At 50.8% G+C, this 17,562-nt stretch overlaps 17 pseudogenes; all 17 read left to right on the top strand.

The window, feature by feature from the left end:
* Positions 1–91: 91 nt before the first annotated feature.
* Positions 92–211, top strand: LOC130352844 (5S ribosomal RNA; annotated as a pseudogene).
* A 2,104-nt stretch (positions 212–2,315) lies between these two features.
* Positions 2,316–2,435, top strand: LOC130352670 (5S ribosomal RNA; annotated as a pseudogene).
* Positions 2,436–2,517: 82 nt separating this feature from the next.
* LOC130316878 (5S ribosomal RNA) lies at positions 2,518–2,637 on the top strand (annotated as a pseudogene).
* Positions 2,638–2,910: 273 nt separating this feature from the next.
* LOC130316955 (5S ribosomal RNA) lies at positions 2,911–3,030 on the top strand (annotated as a pseudogene).
* Positions 3,031–3,314: 284 nt separating this feature from the next.
* On the top strand, positions 3,315–3,434 carry LOC130327875 (5S ribosomal RNA; annotated as a pseudogene).
* A 284-nt stretch (positions 3,435–3,718) lies between these two features.
* On the top strand, positions 3,719–3,838 carry LOC130349082 (5S ribosomal RNA; annotated as a pseudogene).
* An 82-nt stretch (positions 3,839–3,920) lies between these two features.
* Positions 3,921–4,040, top strand: LOC130346299 (5S ribosomal RNA; annotated as a pseudogene).
* Positions 4,041–9,134: 5,094 nt separating this feature from the next.
* Positions 9,135–9,254, top strand: LOC130352672 (5S ribosomal RNA; annotated as a pseudogene).
* An 82-nt stretch (positions 9,255–9,336) lies between these two features.
* LOC130316900 (5S ribosomal RNA) lies at positions 9,337–9,456 on the top strand (annotated as a pseudogene).
* Positions 9,457–9,729: 273 nt separating this feature from the next.
* Positions 9,730–9,849, top strand: LOC130316966 (5S ribosomal RNA; annotated as a pseudogene).
* Positions 9,850–10,133: 284 nt separating this feature from the next.
* On the top strand, positions 10,134–10,253 carry LOC130327886 (5S ribosomal RNA; annotated as a pseudogene).
* A 284-nt stretch (positions 10,254–10,537) lies between these two features.
* On the top strand, positions 10,538–10,657 carry LOC130349093 (5S ribosomal RNA; annotated as a pseudogene).
* Positions 10,658–10,739: 82 nt separating this feature from the next.
* Positions 10,740–10,859, top strand: LOC130346376 (5S ribosomal RNA; annotated as a pseudogene).
* A 4,270-nt stretch (positions 10,860–15,129) lies between these two features.
* Positions 15,130–15,249, top strand: LOC130335750 (5S ribosomal RNA; annotated as a pseudogene).
* A 681-nt stretch (positions 15,250–15,930) lies between these two features.
* LOC130333431 (5S ribosomal RNA) lies at positions 15,931–16,050 on the top strand (annotated as a pseudogene).
* Positions 16,051–17,129: 1,079 nt separating this feature from the next.
* LOC130348061 (5S ribosomal RNA) lies at positions 17,130–17,249 on the top strand (annotated as a pseudogene).
* Positions 17,250–17,331: 82 nt separating this feature from the next.
* LOC130323528 (5S ribosomal RNA) lies at positions 17,332–17,451 on the top strand (annotated as a pseudogene).
* The last annotated feature ends 111 nt before the right edge of the window (positions 17,452–17,562 follow it).

Consider the following 17,562-nt stretch of genomic DNA (forward strand, 5'->3'; position numbering starts at 1 on the left):
AGTTGACATTTTGCTCTGTTGCCGCCTTCCGTTTCCGATTCCGAAAAGGATTTATTGATGCTTAAATGCACAGTATAAAGTGCGAGAAGCTGTCAACGGGCATCCTAAGCTGAACGTGCCTGCTCTCGTCAGATCGCAGACTGCTACCCAGCTTAGGGCCCGGTAAGTACCAGCATAGGAGACTGGCTGGGAATCCCAGGTGTCGTTGACCTTTTGCTCTGTTGCCGCCTTACGCTCCGATTCCAAAAAGGATTTATTGATGCTTAAATCCACAGTATACAGGGTGTGAAGATGTCTACGGCCATCCTAAGCTGAATGCGCCTGTTCTCGTCAGATCGCAGACTGCTACCCAGCTTCGGGCCTGGTAAGTACCAGCATGGGAGACTGGCTGGGAATCCCGGGTGCAGATGACATTTTGCTCTGTTTCTGCTCCGATTCCGAAAATTATTTATTGATGCTTAAATCCACAGTATACAAAGTGTGAAGCTGTCAACGGCCATCCTAAGCTTAACGCGCCTGCTCTCGTCAGATCGCAGACTGGTACAGATCTTAGGGCCCGGTAAGTACCGGCATGGGACACTGGCTGGGAATCCCGACTGCCGTTGACATTTTGCTCTGTTGTCGCCTTCCGTTCCGGTTCCGATTCCGAAAAGGATTTATTGATGCTTAAATGCACAGTATACAAAGTGTGAACCTGTCAACGGCCATCCTAAGCTGAATGCGCCTGTTCTCGTCAGATCGCAGACTGGTACAGATCTTAGGGCCCGGTAAGTACCAGCATGGGAGACTGGCTGGGAATCCCGGCTGCCGATGACATTTTGCTCTGTTGCCGCCTTCCGTTTCCGATTCCGAAAAGGATTTATTGATGCCTAAATGCACAGTATAAAGGGCGAGAAGCTGTCAACGGCCATCCTAAGCTAAACGCGCCTGCTCTCGTCAGATTGCAGACTGCTACCCAGCTTAGGGCTTAGTAAGTACCGGCATGGGAGACTGGCTGGGAATCCCGGGTGCAGTTGACATTTTGCTCTGTTGCCGCCTTCCGCTCCGATTCCGAAAAAGGATTTATTGATGCTTAAATGCGCAGTATAAAAATCATGAAGCTGTCAATGGCCATCCGAAGCTGGACGCGCCTGCTCTCGTCACATCGCAGACTGCTACCCAGCTTAGGGCCCGGTAAGTACTGGCATGGGAGACTGGCTGGGAATCCCGGTTGTCGTTGACATTTTGCTCTTATGCCGCCTTCAGTTCCGATTCCGAAAAGGATTTATTGATGCTTAAATGCACAGTATACAAAGTGTGAAGCTGTCAACGGCCATTCTAAGCTGAACGCGCCTGCTCTCGTCAGATCGCAGACTGCTACCCAGCTTAGGGCCTGGTAAGTACCAGCATGGGAGACTGGCTGGAAATCCCGGGTGCAGTTGCCATTTTAATCTGTTGCTGCCTTCCGCTCTGATTCGGAAAAGGATTTATTGATGCTTAAATGCACAGTATAAAAAGCATGAAGCTGTCAATGGCCATCCTAAGCTGAACGCACCTGCTCTCGTCAGATCGCAGACTGCTACCCAGCCTAGGGCCCATTAAGTACCGGCATGGGAGACTGGCTGGGAATCCCGGGTGCAGTTGACATTTTGCTCTGTTGCCGCCTTCCGTTCCGATTCCGAAAAGGATTTATTGATGCTTAAATGCACAGTATAAAAATCATGAAGCTGTCAATGGCCATCCTAAGCTGAACGTGCCTGCTCTCGTCAGATCGCAGACTGCTACCCAGCTTAGGGCCTGGTAAGTACTGGCATGGGACACTGGCTGGGAATCTCGGCTGCCGTTGACATTTTGCTCTGTTGCCGCCTTCCGTTCCGATTCCGAAAAAGATTTATTGATGCCTAAATGCACAGTATAAAGGGCGAGAAGCTGTCAACGGCCATCCTAAGCTGAACGTGCCTGCTCTCGTCAGATTGCAGACTGCTACCCAGCTTAGGGCTCAGTAAGTACCGGCATGGGAGACTGGCTGGGAATCCCGGGTGCAGTTGACATTTTGCTCTGTTGCCGCCTTTCGCTCCGATTCCGAAAAAGGATTTATTGATGCTTAAATGCGCAGTATAAAAATCATGAAGCTGTCAATGGCCATCCTAAGCTGAACGCGCCTGCTCTCGTCACATTGCAGACTGCTACCCAGCTTAGGGCCCGGTAAGTACTGGCATGGGAGACTGGCTGGGAATCCCGGTTGCCGTTGACATTTTGCTCTTATGCCGCCTTCAGTTCCGATTCCGAAAAGGATTTATTGATGCTTAAATGCACAGTATACAAAGTGTGAAGCTGTCAACGGCCATCCGAAGCTGAACGCACCTGCTCTCGTCAGATCGCAGACTGCTACCCAGCTTAGGGCCTGGTAAGTACCAGCATGGGAGACTGGCTGGGAATCCCGGGTGCAGTTGACATTTTAATCTGTTGCTGCCTTCCGCTCCGATTCGGAAAAGGATTTATTGATGCTTAAATGCACAGTATAAAGGGCGTGAAGCTGTCAACAGCCATCCTAAGCTGAACGCGCCTGCTCTCGTCAGATCGCAGACTGCTACCCAGCTTAGGGCCCGGTAAGTACTAGCATGGGAGACTGGCTGGGAATCCCAGGTGTTGTTGACATTTTGCTCTGTAGCCGCCTTCCGCTCCGATTCCGAAAAGGATTTATTGATGCTTAATTCCACAGTATTCAGGGTGTGAAGCCGTCTACGGCTATCCTAAGCTGAATGTGCCTGTTCTTGTCAGATCGCAGACTGCTGCCCGGCAAGTACAGGCATGGGAGACTGGCTGGCAATCCAAGGTGCTATTGACATTTTGCTTTGTTGCCGCCTTCCTCTCCGATTCCGAAAAGGAATTTATTGATGCTTAAATGCACAGTATAAAAAGCATGAAGCTGTCAATGGCCATCCTAAGCTGAACGCGCCTGCTCTCGTCAGATCGCAGACTGCTACCCAGCTTAGGGCCCGGTAAGTACCAGCATGGGAGACTGGCTGGGAATCCCGGGTGCCGTTGACATTTTGCTCTATTGCTGCTTTCCGCTCCGATTCCGAAAAGGATTTATTGATGCTTAAATCCACAGTATACAGGGTGTGAAGATGTCTACGGCCATCCTAAGCTGAATGCGCCTGTTCTCGTCAGATCGCAGACTGGTACAGATCTTAGGGCCCGGTAAGTACCGGCATGGGACACTGGCTGGGAATCCCGGCTGCCGTTGACATTTTGCTCTGTTGCCGCCTTCCGTTTCGATTCCGAAAAGGATTTATTGATGCTTAAATGCACAGTATACAAAATGTGAAGCTGTCAACGGCCATCCTAAGCTGAACGCGCCTGCTCTCATCAGATCGCAGACTGCTACCCAGCTTAGGGCCTGGTAAGTACCAGCATGGGAGACTGGCTGGGAATCCCGGGTGCAGTTGACATTTTAATCTGTTGCCGCCTTCCGTTCCGATTCTGAAAAGGATTTATTGATGCTTAAATGCACAGTATACAGGGTGTGAAGATGTCTACGGCCATCCTAAGCTAAATGCGCCTGTTCTCGTCAGATCGCAGACTGGTACAGATCTTAGGGCCCGGTAAGTACCGGCATGGGACACTGGCTGGGAATCCCGGCTGCCGTTGACATTTTGCTCTGTTGCCGCCTTCCGTTCCGATTCCGAAAAGGATTTATTGATGCTTAAATGCACAGTATAAAGGGCGAGAAGCTGTCAACGGCCATCCTAAGCTGAACGCGCCTGCTCTCGTCAGATCGCAGACTGCTACCCAGCTTAGGGCCTGGTAAGTACCAGCATGGGAGACTGGCTGGGAATCCCGGGTGCAGTTGACATTTTGCTCTGTTGCCGCCTTCCGCTCCGATTCGGAAAATTATTTATTGATGCTTAAATGCACAGTATAAAGGGCGCGAAGCTGTCAACGGCCATCCTAAGCTGAACGTGCCTGCTCTCGTCAGATCGCAGACTGCTACCCAGCTTAGGGCCCGGTAAGTACCAGCATGGGAGACTGGCTGGGAATCCCAGGTGTTGTTGACATTTTGCTCTGTAGCCGCCTTCCGCTCCGATTCCGAAAAGGATTTATTGATGCTTAAATCCACAGTATACAGGGTGTGAAGCCGTCTACGGCTATCCTAAGCTGAATGTGCCTGTTCTTGTCAGATCGCAGACTGCTGCCCGGCAAGTACGGGCATGAGAGACTGGCTGGCAATCCAAGGTGCTATTGACATTTTGCTCTGTTGCCGCCTTCCTCTCCGATTCCGAAAAGGATTTATTGATGCTTAAATGCACAGTATAAAAAAGCATTAAGCTGTCAATGGCCATCCTAAGCTGAACGCGCCTGCACTTGTCCGATCGCAGACTGCTACACAGCTTAGGGCCCGGTAAGAACTGGCATGGGAGACTGGCTGGGAATCCCGGGTGCTGGTGACATTTTGCTCTATTGCTGCCTTCCGCTCCGATTCCGAAAAGAATTTATTGATGCTTAAATCCACAGTATACAAGGTGTGAAGCTGTCGACGGCCATCCTAAGCTTAACGCGCCTGCTCTCGTCAGATCGCAGACTGGTACAGATCTTAGGGTCCGGTAAGTACCGGCATGAGACACTGGCTGGGAATCCCGGCTGCCGTTGACATTTTGCTCTGTTGCCGCCTTCCGTTCCGTTCCGATTCCGAAAAGGATTTATTGATGCTTAAATGCACAGTATAAAGGGCGAGAAGCTGCAACGGCCATCCTAAGCTGAACGTGCCTGCTCTCGTCAGATCGCAGACTGCTACCCAGCTTAGGGCCCGGTAAGTACCAGAATGGGAGACTGGCTGGGAATCCCAGGTGTCGTTGACATTTTGATCTGTTGCCGCCTTCCGCTCCGATTCCGAAAAGGATTTATTGATGCTTAAATCCACAGTATACAGGGTGTGAAGATGTCTACGGCCTTCCTAAGCTGAATGCGCCTGTTCTCGTCAGATCGCAGACTGCTACCCAGCTTCGGGCCTGGTAAGTACCAGCATGGGAGACTGGCTGGAATCCCAGCTGCCGTTGACATTTTGCTATGTTTCTGCTCCGATTCCGAAAATTATTTATTGATGCTTAAATCCACAGTATACAAAGTGGGAAGCTGTCAACGGCCATCCTAAGCTGAACGCGCCTGCTCTCGTCAGATCGCAGACTGCTACCCAGCTTAGGGCCCGGTAAGTATCAGCATGGGAGACTGGATGGGAATCCCAGGTGTTGTTGACAATTTGCTCTGTAGCCGCCTTCCGCTTCGATTCCGAAAAGGATTTATTGATGCTTAAATCCACAGTATACAGGGTGTGAAGCCGTCTACGGCTATCCTAAGCTGAATGTGCCTGTTCTTGTCAGATCGCAGACTGCTGCCCGGCAAGTACGGGCATGGGAGACTGGCTGGCAATCCAAGGAACTATTGACATTTTGCTCTGTTGCCGCCTTCCTCTCCGATTCCGAAAAGGATTTATTGATGCTTAAATGCACAGTATAAAAAGCATGAAGCTGTCAATGGCCATCCTAAGTTGAACGCGCCTGCTCTCGTCAGATCGCAGACTGCTACCCAGCTTAGGGCGCGGTAAGTACTGGCATGGGAGACTGGCTGGGAATCCCAGGTGCCGTTGACATTTTGCTCTATTGCTGCCCTCCGCTCCGATTCCGAAAATAATTTATTGATGCTTAAATCCACAGTATACAAGGTGTGAAGCTGTCAACGGCCATCCTAAGCTTAACGCGCCTGCTCTCGTCAGATCGCAGACTGGTACAGATCTTAGGTCCCGGTAAGTACCGGCATGGGACACTGGCTGGGAATCCCGGCTGCCGTTGACATTTTGCTCTGTTGCCGCCTTACGCTCCGATTCCGAAAAGGATTTATTGATGCTTAAATCCACAGTATACAGGGTGTGAAGATGTCTACGGCCATCCTAAGCTGAATGCGCCTGTTCTCGTCAGATCGCAGACTGCTTCCCAGCTTCGGGCCTGGTAAGTACCAGCATGGGAGACTGTCTGGGAATCCCGGGTGCAGTTGACATTTTGCTCTGTTTCTGCTCCGATTCCGAAAATTATTTATTGATGCTTAAATCCACAGTATACAAAGTGTGAAGCTGTCAACGGCCATCCTAAGCTTAACGCGCCTGCTCTCGTCAGATCGCAGACTGGTACAGATCTCAGGGCCCGGTAGGTACCGGCATGGGACACTGGCTGGGAATCCCGGGTGCAGTTGACATTTTGCTCTGTTGCCGCCTTCCGCTCCGATTCGGAAAATTATTTATTGATGCTTAAATGCACAGTATAAAAAGCATGAAGCTGTCAACAGCCATCCTAAGCTGAACGCGCCTGCTCTTGTCAGATCGCAGACTGCTACCCAGCTTAGTCCCGGAAAGTACCAGCATGGGAGACTGGCTGGGAATCCCAGGTGTTGTTGACATTTTGCTCTGTAGCCGCCTTCCGCTCTGATTCCGAAAAGGATTTATTGGTGCTTAAATCCACAGTATACAGGGTGTGAAGCCGTCTACGGCTATCCTAAGCTGAATGTGCCTGTTCTTGTCAGATCGCAGACTGCTGCCCGGCAAGTACGGGCATGGGAGACTGGCTGGCAATCCAAGGTGCTATTGACATTTTGCTCTGTTGCCGCCTTCCTCTCCGATTCCGAAAAGGATTTATTGATGCTTAAATGCACAGTATAAAAAGCATGAAGCTGTCAATGGCCATCCTAAGCTGAACGCGCCTGCACTTGTCCGATCGCAGACTGCTACCCAGCTTAGGGCCCGGTAAGTACTGGCATGGGAGACTGGCTGGGAATCCTGGGTGCTGTTGAAATTTTGCTCTATTGCTGCCTTCCGCTCCGATTCCGAAAAGAATTTATTGATGCTTAAATCCACAGTATACAAGGTGTGAAGCTGTCGACGGCCATCCTAAGCTTAACTCGCCTGCTCTCGTCAGATCGCAGACTGGTACAGATTTTAGGGCCCGGTAAGTACCGGCATGAGACACTGGCTGGGAATCCCGGCTGCCGTTGACATTTTGCTCTGTTGCCGCCTTCCGTTCCGATTCCGAAAAGGATTTATTGATGCTTAAATGCACAGTATAAAGGGCGAGATGCTGTCAACGGCCATCCTAAGCTGAACGCGCCTGGTCTCGTCAGATCGCAGACTGCTACCCAACTTAGGGCCTGGTAAGTACTGTTATGCGAGACTGGCTGGGAATCCCAGGTGCCGTTGACATTTTGCTCTATTGCTGCCCTCCGCTTCGATTCCGAAAATTATTTATTGATGCTTAAATCCACAGTATACAAAGTGTGAAGCTGTCAACGGCCATCCTAAGCTTAACGCGCCTGCTCTCGTCAGATCGCAGACTGGTACAGATCTTAGGGCCCGGTAAGTACCGGCATGGGACACTGGCTGGGAATCCCGACTGCCGTTGACATTTTGCTCTGTTGTCGCCTTCCGTTCCGGTTCCGATTCCGAAAAGGATTTATTGATGCTTAAATGCACAGTATACAAAGTGTGAACCTGTCAACGGCCATCCTAAGCTGAATGCGCCTGTTCTCGTCAGATCGCAGACTGGTACAGATCTTAGGGCCCGGTAAGTACCAGCATGGGAGACTGGCTGGGAATCCCGGCTGCCGATGACATTTTGCTCTGTTGCCGCCTTCCGTTTCCGATTCCGAAAAGGATTTATTGATGCCTAAATGCACAGTATAAAGGGCGAGAAGCTGTCAACGGCCATCCTAAGCTAAACGCGCCTGCTCTCGTCAGATTGCAGACTGCTACCCAGCTTAGGGCTTAGTAAGTACCGGCATGGGAGACTGGCTGGGAATCCCGGGTGCAGTTGACATTTTGCTCTGTTGCCGCCTTCCGCTCCGATTCCGAAAAAGGATTTATTGATGCTTAAATGCGCAGTATAAAAATCATGAAGCTGTCAATGGCCATCCGAAGCTGGACGCGCCTGCTCTCGTCACATCGCAGACTGCTACCCAGCTTAGGGCCCGGTAAGTACTGGCATGGGAGACTGGCTGGGAATCCCGGTTGTCGTTGACATTTTGCTCTTATGCCGCCTTCAGTTCCGATTCCGAAAAGGATTTATTGATGCTTAAATGCACAGTATACAAAGTGTGAAGCTGTCAACGGCCATTCTAAGCTGAACGCGCCTGCTCTCGTCAGATCGCAGACTGCTACCCAGCTTAGGGCCTGGTAAGTACCAGCATGGGAGACTGGCTGGAAATCCCGGGTGCAGTTGCCATTTTAATCTGTTGCTGCCTTCCGCTCTGATTCGGAAAAGGATTTATTGATGCTTAAATGCACAGTATAAAAAGCATGAAGCTGTCAATGGCCATCCTAAGCTGAACGCACCTGCTCTCGTCAGATCGCAGACTGCTACCCAGCCTAGGGCCCATTAAGTACCGGCATGGGAGACTGGCTGGGAATCCCGGGTGCAGTTGACATTTTGCTCTGTTGCCGCCTTCCGTTCCGATTCCGAAAAGGATTTATTGATGCTTAAATGCACAGTATAAAAATCATGAAGCTGTCAATGGCCATCCTAAGCTGAACGTGCCTGCTCTCGTCAGATCGCAGACTGCTACCCAGCTTAGGGCCTGGTAAGTACTGGCATGGGACACTGGCTGGGAATCTCGGCTGCCGTTGACATTTTGCTCTGTTGCCGCCTTCCGTTCCGATTCCGAAAAAGATTTATTGATGCCTAAATGCACAGTATAAAGGGCGAGAAGCTGTCAACGGCCATCCTAAGCTGAACGTGCCTGCTCTCGTCAGATTGCAGACTGCTACCCAGCTTAGGGCTCAGTAAGTACCGGCATGGGAGACTGGCTGGGAATCCCGGGTGCAGTTGACATTTTGCTCTGTTGCCGCCTTTCGCTCCGATTCCGAAAAAGGATTTATTGATGCTTAAATGCGCAGTATAAAAATCATGAAGCTGTCAATGGCCATCCTAAGCTGAACGCGCCTGCTCTCGTCACATTGCAGACTGCTACCCAGCTTAGGGCCCGGTAAGTACTGGCATGGGAGACTGGCTGGGAATCCCGGTTGCCGTTGACATTTTGCTCTTATGCCGCCTTCAGTTCCGATTCCGAAAAGGATTTATTGATGCTTAAATGCACAGTATACAAAGTGTGAAGCTGTCAACGGCCATCCGAAGCTGAACGCACCTGCTCTCGTCAGATCGCAGACTGCTACCCAGCTTAGGGCCTGGTAAGTACCAGCATGGGAGACTGGCTGGGAATCCCGGGTGCAGTTGACATTTTAATCTGTTGCTGCCTTCCGCTCCGATTCGGAAAAGGATTTATTGATGCTTAAATGCACAGTATAAAGGGCGTGAAGCTGTCAACAGCCATCCTAAGCTGAACGCGCCTGCTCTCGTCAGATCGCAGACTGCTACCCAGCTTAGGGCCCGGTAAGTACTAGCATGGGAGACTGGCTGGGAATCCCAGGTGTTGTTGACATTTTGCTCTGTAGCCGCCTTCCGCTCCGATTCCGAAAAGGATTTATTGATGCTTAATTCCACAGTATTCAGGGTGTGAAGCCGTCTACGGCTATCCTAAGCTGAATGTGCCTGTTCTTGTCAGATCGCAGACTGCTGCCCGGCAAGTACAGGCATGGGAGACTGGCTGGCAATCCAAGGTGCTATTGACATTTTGCTTTGTTGCCGCCTTCCTCTCCGATTCCGAAAAGGAATTTATTGATGCTTAAATGCACAGTATAAAAAGCATGAAGCTGTCAATGGCCATCCTAAGCTGAACGCGCCTGCTCTCGTCAGATCGCAGACTGCTACCCAGCTTAGGGCCCGGTAAGTACCAGCATGGGAGACTGGCTGGGAATCCCGGGTGCCGTTGACATTTTGCTCTATTGCTGCTTTCCGCTCCGATTCCGAAAAGGATTTATTGATGCTTAAATCCACAGTATACAGGGTGTGAAGATGTCTACGGCCATCCTAAGCTGAATGCGCCTGTTCTCGTCAGATCGCAGACTGGTACAGATCTTAGGGCCCGGTAAGTACCGGCATGGGACACTGGCTGGGAATCCCGGCTGCCGTTGACATTTTGCTCTGTTGCCGCCTTCCGTTTCGATTCCGAAAAGGATTTATTGATGCTTAAATGCACAGTATACAAAATGTGAAGCTGTCAACGGCCATCCTAAGCTGAACGCGCCTGCTCTCATCAGATCGCAGACTGCTACCCAGCTTAGGGCCTGGTAAGTACCAGCATGGGAGACTGGCTGGGAATCCCGGGTGCAGTTGACATTTTAATCTGTTGCCGCCTTCCGTTCCGATTCTGAAAAGGATTTATTGATGCTTAAATGCACAGTATACAGGGTGTGAAGATGTCTACGGCCATCCTAAGCTAAATGCGCCTGTTCTCGTCAGATCGCAGACTGGTACAGATCTTAGGGCCCGGTAAGTACCGGCATGGGACACTGGCTGGGAATCCCGGCTGCCGTTGACATTTTGCTCTGTTGCCGCCTTCCGTTCCGATTCCGAAAAGGATTTATTGATGCTTAAATGCACAGTATAAAGGGCGAGAAGCTGTCAACGGCCATCCTAAGCTGAACGCGCCTGCTCTCGTCAGATCGCAGACTGCTACCCAGCTTAGGGCCTGGTAAGTACCAGCATGGGAGACTGGCTGGGAATCCCGGGTGCAGTTGACATTTTGCTCTGTTGCCGCCTTCCGCTCCGATTCGGAAAATTATTTATTGATGCTTAAATGCACAGTATAAAGGGCGCGAAGCTGTCAACGGCCATCCTAAGCTGAACGTGCCTGCTCTCGTCAGATCGCAGACTGCTACCCAGCTTAGGGCCCGGTAAGTACCAGCATGGGAGACTGGCTGGGAATCCCAGGTGTTGTTGACATTTTGCTCTGTAGCCGCCTTCCGCTCCGATTCCGAAAAGGATTTATTGATGCTTAAATCCACAGTATACAGGGTGTGAAGCCGTCTACGGCTATCCTAAGCTGAATGTGCCTGTTCTTGTCAGATCGCAGACTGCTGCCCGGCAAGTACGGGCATGAGAGACTGGCTGGCAATCCAAGGTGCTATTGACATTTTGCTCTGTTGCCGCCTTCCTCTCCGATTCCGAAAAGGATTTATTGATGCTTAAATGCACAGTATAAAAAAGCATTAAGCTGTCAATGGCCATCCTAAGCTGAACGCGCCTGCACTTGTCCGATCGCAGACTGCTACACAGCTTAGGGCCCGGTAAGAACTGGCATGGGAGACTGGCTGGGAATCCCGGGTGCTGGTGACATTTTGCTCTATTGCTGCCTTCCGCTCCGATTCCGAAAAGAATTTATTGATGCTTAAATCCACAGTATACAAGGTGTGAAGCTGTCGACGGCCATCCTAAGCTTAACGCGCCTGCTCTCGTCAGATCGCAGACTGGTACAGATCTTAGGGTCCGGTAAGTACCGGCATGAGACACTGGCTGGGAATCCCGGCTGCCGTTGACATTTTGCTCTGTTGCCGCCTTCCGTTCCGTTCCGATTCCGAAAAGGATTTATTGATGCTTAAATGCACAGTATAAAGGGCGAGAAGCTGCAACGGCCATCCTAAGCTGAACGTGCCTGCTCTCGTCAGATCGCAGACTGCTACCCAGCTTAGGGCCCGGTAAGTACCAGAATGGGAGACTGGCTGGGAATCCCAGGTGTCGTTGACATTTTGATCTGTTGCCGCCTTCCGCTCCGATTCCGAAAAGGATTTATTGATGCTTAAATCCACAGTATACAGGGTGTGAAGATGTCTACGGCCTTCCTAAGCTGAATGCGCCTGTTCTCGTCAGATCGCAGACTGCTACCCAGCTTCGGGCCTGGTAAGTACCAGCATGGGAGACTGGCTGGAATCCCAGCTGCCGTTGACATTTTGCTATGTTTCTGCTCCGATTCCGAAAATTATTTATTGATGCTTAAATCCACAGTATACAAAGTGGGAAGCTGTCAACGGCCATCCTAAGCTGAACGCGCCTGCTCTCGTCAGATCGCAGACTGCTACCCAGCTTAGGGCCCGGTAAGTATCAGCATGGGAGACTGGATGGGAATCCCAGGTGTTGTTGACAATTTGCTCTGTAGCCGCCTTCCGCTTCGATTCCGAAAAGGATTTATTGATGCTTAAATCCACAGTATACAGGGTGTGAAGCCGTCTACGGCTATCCTAAGCTGAATGTGCCTGTTCTTGTCAGATCGCAGACTGCTGCCCGGCAAGTACGGGCATGGGAGACTGGCTGGCAATCCAAGGAACTATTGACATTTTGCTCTGTTGCCGCCTTCCTCTCCGATTCCGAAAAGGATTTATTGATGCTTAAATGCACAGTATAAAAAGCATGAAGCTGTCAATGGCCATCCTAAGTTGAACGCGCCTGCTCTCGTCAGATCGCAGACTGCTACCCAGCTTAGGGCGCGGTAAGTACTGGCATGGGAGACTGGCTGGGAATCCCAGGTGCCGTTGACATTTTGCTCTATTGCTGCCCTCCGCTCCGATTCCGAAAATAATTTATTGATGCTTAAATCCACAGTATACAAGGTGTGAAGCTGTCAACGGCCATCCTAAGCTTAACGCGCCTGCTCTCGTCAGATCGCAGACTGGTACAGATCTTAGGTCCCGGTAAGTACCGGCATGGGACACTGGCTGGGAATCCCGGCTGCCGTTGACATTTTGCTCTGTTGCCGCCTTACGCTCCGATTCCGAAAAGGATTTATTGATGCTTAAATCCACAGTATACAGGGTGTGAAGATGTCTACGGCCATCCTAAGCTGAATGCGCCTGTTCTCGTCAGATCGCAGACTGCTTCCCAGCTTCGGGCCTGGTAAGTACCAGCATGGGAGACTGTCTGGGAATCCCGGGTGCAGTTGACATTTTGCTCTGTTTCTGCTCCGATTCCGAAAATTATTTATTGATGCTTAAATCCACAGTATACAAAGTGTGAAGCTGTCAACGGCCATCCTAAGCTTAACGCGCCTGCTCTCGTCAGATCGCAGACTGGTACAGATCTCAGGGCCCGGTAGGTACCGGCATGGGACACTGGCTGGGAATCCCGGGTGCAGTTGACATTTTGCTCTGTTGCCGCCTTCCGCTCCGATTCGGAAAATTATTTATTGATGCTTAAATGCACAGTATAAAAAGCATGAAGCTGTCAACAGCCATCCTAAGCTGAACGCGCCTGCTCTTGTCAGATCGCAGACTGCTACCCAGCTTAGTCCCGGAAAGTACCAGCATGGGAGACTGGCTGGGAATCCCAGGTGTTGTTGACATTTTGCTCTGTAGCCGCCTTCCGCTCTGATTCCGAAAAGGATTTATTGGTGCTTAAATCCACAGTATACAGGGTGTGAAGCCGTCTACGGCTATCCTAAGCTGAATGTGCCTGTTCTTGTCAGATCGCAGACTGCTGCCCGGCAAGTACGGGCATGGGAGACTGGCTGGCAATCCAAGGTGCTATTGACATTTTGCTCTGTTGCCGCCTTCCTCTCCGATTCCGAAAAGGATTTATTGATGCTTAAATGCACAGTATAAAAAGCATGAAGCTGTCAATGGCCATCCTAAGCTGAACGCGCCTGCACTTGTCCGATCGCAGACTGCTACCCAGCTTAGGGCCCGGTAAGTACTGGCATGGGAGACTGGCTGGGAATCCTGGGTGCTGTTGAAATTTTGCTCTATTGCTGCCTTCCGCTCCGATTCCGAAAAGAATTTATTGATGCTTAAATCCACAGTATACAAGGTGTGAAGCTGTCGACGGCCATCCTAAGCTTAACTCGCCTGCTCTCGTCAGATCGCAGACTGGTACAGATTTTAGGGCCCGGTAAGTACCGGCATGAGACACTGGCTGGGAATCCCGGCTGCCGTTGACATTTTGCTCTGTTGCCGCCTTCCGTTCCGATTCCGAAAAGGATTTATTGATGCTTAAATGCACAGTATAAAGGGCGAGATGCTGTCAACGGCCATCCTAAGCTGAACGCGCCTGGTCTCGTCAGATCGCAGACTGCTACCCAACTTAGGGCCTGGTAAGTACTGTTATGCGAGACTGGCTGGGAATCCCAGGTGCCGTTGACATTTTGCTCTATTGCTGCCCTCCGCTTCGATTCCGAAAATAATTTATTGATGCTTAAATCCACAGTATACAAGGTGTGAAGCTGTCGACGGCCATCCTAAGCTTAACGCGCCTGCTCTCGTCAGATCGCAGACTGGTACAGATCTTAGGGCCCGGTAAGTACCGGCATGGGACACTGGCTGGGAATCCCGGCTGCCGTTGACATTTTGCTCTGTTGCCGCCTTACGCTCCGATTCCGAAAAGAATTTATTGATGCTTAAATCCACAGTATACAGGGTGTGAAGATGTCTACGGCCATCCTAAGCTGAATGCGCCTGTTCTCGTCAGATCGCAGACTGCTTCCCAGCTTCGGGCCTGGTAAGTACCAGCATGGGAGACTGGCTGGGAATCCCGGGTGCAGTTGACATTTTGCTCTGTTTCTGCTCCGATTCCGAAAATTATTTATTGATGCTTAAATCCACAGTATACAAAGAGAGAAGCTGTCAACGGCCATCCTAAGCTGAACACGCCTGCTCTCGTCAGATCGCAGACTGCTACCCAGCTTAGGGCCCGTTAAGTACCATTATGGGAGACTGGCTGGGAATCCCAGGTGTCATTGACATTTTGCTCTGTTGCCGCCTTACGCTCCGATTCCGAAAAGGATTTATTGATGCTTAAATCCACAGTATACAGGGTGTGAAGATGTCTACGGCCATCCTAAGCTGAATGCGCCTGTTCTCGTCAGATCGCAGACTGGTACAGATCTTAGGGCCCGGTAAGTACCGGCATGGGACACTGGCTGGGAATCCCGGCTGCCGTTGACATTTTGCTCTGTTGCCGCCTTCCGTTCCGATTCCGAAAAGGATTTATTGATGCTTAAATGCACAGTATAAAGGGCGAGAAGCTGTCAACGGCCATCCTAAGCTGAACGCGCCTGCTCTCGTCAGATCGCAGACTGCTACCCAGCTTAGGGCCCGGTAATTACCAGCATGGGAGACTGGCTGGGAATCCCGGCTGCCGTTGACATTTTGCTCTGTTGCCGCCTTCCGTTTCGATTCCGAAAAGGATTTATTGATGCTTAAATGCACAGTATACAAAATGCGAAGCTGTCAACGGCCATCCTAAGCTGAACACGCCTGCTCTCATCAGATCGCAGACTGCTACCCAGCTTAGGGCCTGGTAAGTACCAGCATGGGAGACTGGCTGGGAATCCCGGGTGCAGTTGACATTTTAATCTGTTGCCGCCTTCCGTTCCGATTCTGAAAAGGATTTATTGATGCTTAAATGCACAGTATACAGGGTGTGAAGATGTCTACGGCCATCCTAAGCTAAATGCGCCTGTTCTCGTCAGCTCGCAGACTGCTTCCCAGCTTCGGGCCTGGTAAGTACCAGCATGGGAGACTGGCTGGGAATCCTGGGTGCAGTTGACATTTTGCTCTGTTTCTGCTCCGATTCCGAAAATTATTTATTGATGCTTAAATCCACAGTATACAAAGTGTGAAGCTGTCAACGGCCATCCTAAACTGAACGCGCCTGCTCTCGTCAGATCACAGACTGCTACCCAGCTTAGGGCCCGTTAAGTACCAGCATGGGAGACTGGCTGGGAATCCCAGGTGTCGTTGATATTTTGCTCTGTTGCCGCCTTACGCTCCAATTCCGAAAAGGATTTATTGATGCTTAAATCCACAGTATACAGGGTGTGAAGATGTCTACGGCCATCCTAAGCTGAATGCGCCTGTTCTCGTCAGATCGCAGACTAGTACAGATCTTAGGGCCCGGTAAGTACCGGCATGGGACACTGGCTGGGAATCCCGGCTGCCGTTGACATTTTGCTCTGTTGCCGCCTTCCGTTCCGATTCCGCAAAGGATTTATTGATGCTTAAATGCACAGTATAAAGGGCGAGAAGCTGTCAACGGCCATCCTAAGCTGAACGCGCCTGCTCTCGTCAGATCGCAGACTGCTACCCAGCTTAGGGCCCGGTAAGTACCAGCATGGGAGACTGGCTGGGAATCCCGGCTGCCGTTGACATTTTGCTCTGTTGCCGCCTTCCGTTTCTATTCTGAAAAGGATTTATTGATGCTTAAATGCACAGTATACAAAATGTGAAGCTGTCAACGGCCATCCTAAGCTGAACGCGCCTGCTCTCGTCAGATCGCAGACTGCTACCCAGCTTAGGGCCCTGTAAGTACCAGCATGGGAGACTGGCTGGGAATCCCGGGTGCAGTTGACATTTTGCTATGTTGCCGCCTTCCGCTCCGATTCGGAAAATTATTTATTGATGCTTAAATGCACAGTATAAAGGGCGTGAAGCTGTCAACGACCATCCTGAGCTGAACGCGCCTGCTCTCGTCAGATCACAGACTGCTACCCAGCTTAGGCCCGGTAAGTACCAGCATGGGAGACTGGCTGGGAATCCCAGGTGTTGTTGACATTTTGCTCTGTAGCCGCCTTCCGCTCCGATTCCGAAAAGGATTTATTGATGCTTAAATCCACAGTATACAGGGTGTGAAGCCGTCTACGGCTATCCTAAGCTGAATGTGCCTGTTCTTGTCAGATCGCAGACTGCTGCCCGGCAAGTACGGGCATGGGAGACTGGCTGGCAATCCAAGGTGCTATTGACATTTTGCTCTGTTGCCGCCTTCCTCTCCGATTCCGAAAAGGATTTATTGATGCTTAAATGCACAGTATAAAAAGCATGAAGCTGTCAATGGCCATCCTAAGCTGAACGCGCCTGCACTCGTCCGATCGCAGACTGCTACTCAGCTTAGGGCCCGGTAAGTACTGGCATGGGAGACTGGCTGGGAATCCTGGGTGCTGTTGACATTTTGCTCTATTGCTGCCTTCCGCTCCGATTCCGAAAAGAATTTATTGATGCTTAAATCCACAGTATACAAGGTGTGAAGCTGTCGACGGCCATCCTAAGCTTAACTCGCCTGCTCTCGTCAGATCGCAGACTGGTACAGATTTTAGGGCCCGGTAAGTACCGGCATGAGACACTGGCTGGGAATCCCGGCTGCCGTTGACATTTTGCTCTGTTGCCGCCTTCCCTTCCGATTCCGAAAAGGATTTATTGATGCTTAAATGCACAGTATAAAGGGTGAGAAGCTGTCAACGACCATCCTAAGCTGAACGCGCCTGCTCTCGTCAGATCGCAGACTGCTACCCAGCTTAGGGCCCGGTAAGTACCAGCATAGGAGACTGGCTGGGAATCCCAGGTGTCGTTGACATTTTGCTCTGTTGCCGCCTTACGCTCCGATTCCGAAAAGAATTTATTGATGCTTAAATCCACAGTATTCAGGGTGTGAAGATGTCTACGGCCATCCTAAGCTGAATGCGCCTGTTCTCGTCAGATCGCAGACTGCTACCCAGCTTAGGGCCCGGTAAGTACTGGCATGGGAGACTGGCTGGGAATCCCAGGTGCCGTTGACATTTTGCTCTATTGCTGCCCTCCGCTTCGATTCCGAAAAGAATTTATTGATGCTTAAATCCACAGTATACAAGGTGTGAAGCTGTCGACGGCCATCCTAAGCTTAACGCGCC

This window comes from Hyla sarda, chromosome 1, assembly GCF_029499605.1.
Source record: "Hyla sarda isolate aHylSar1 chromosome 1, aHylSar1.hap1, whole genome shotgun sequence".
Classification (NCBI taxonomy): Eukaryota; Metazoa; Chordata; class Amphibia; order Anura; family Hylidae; genus Hyla; species Hyla sarda.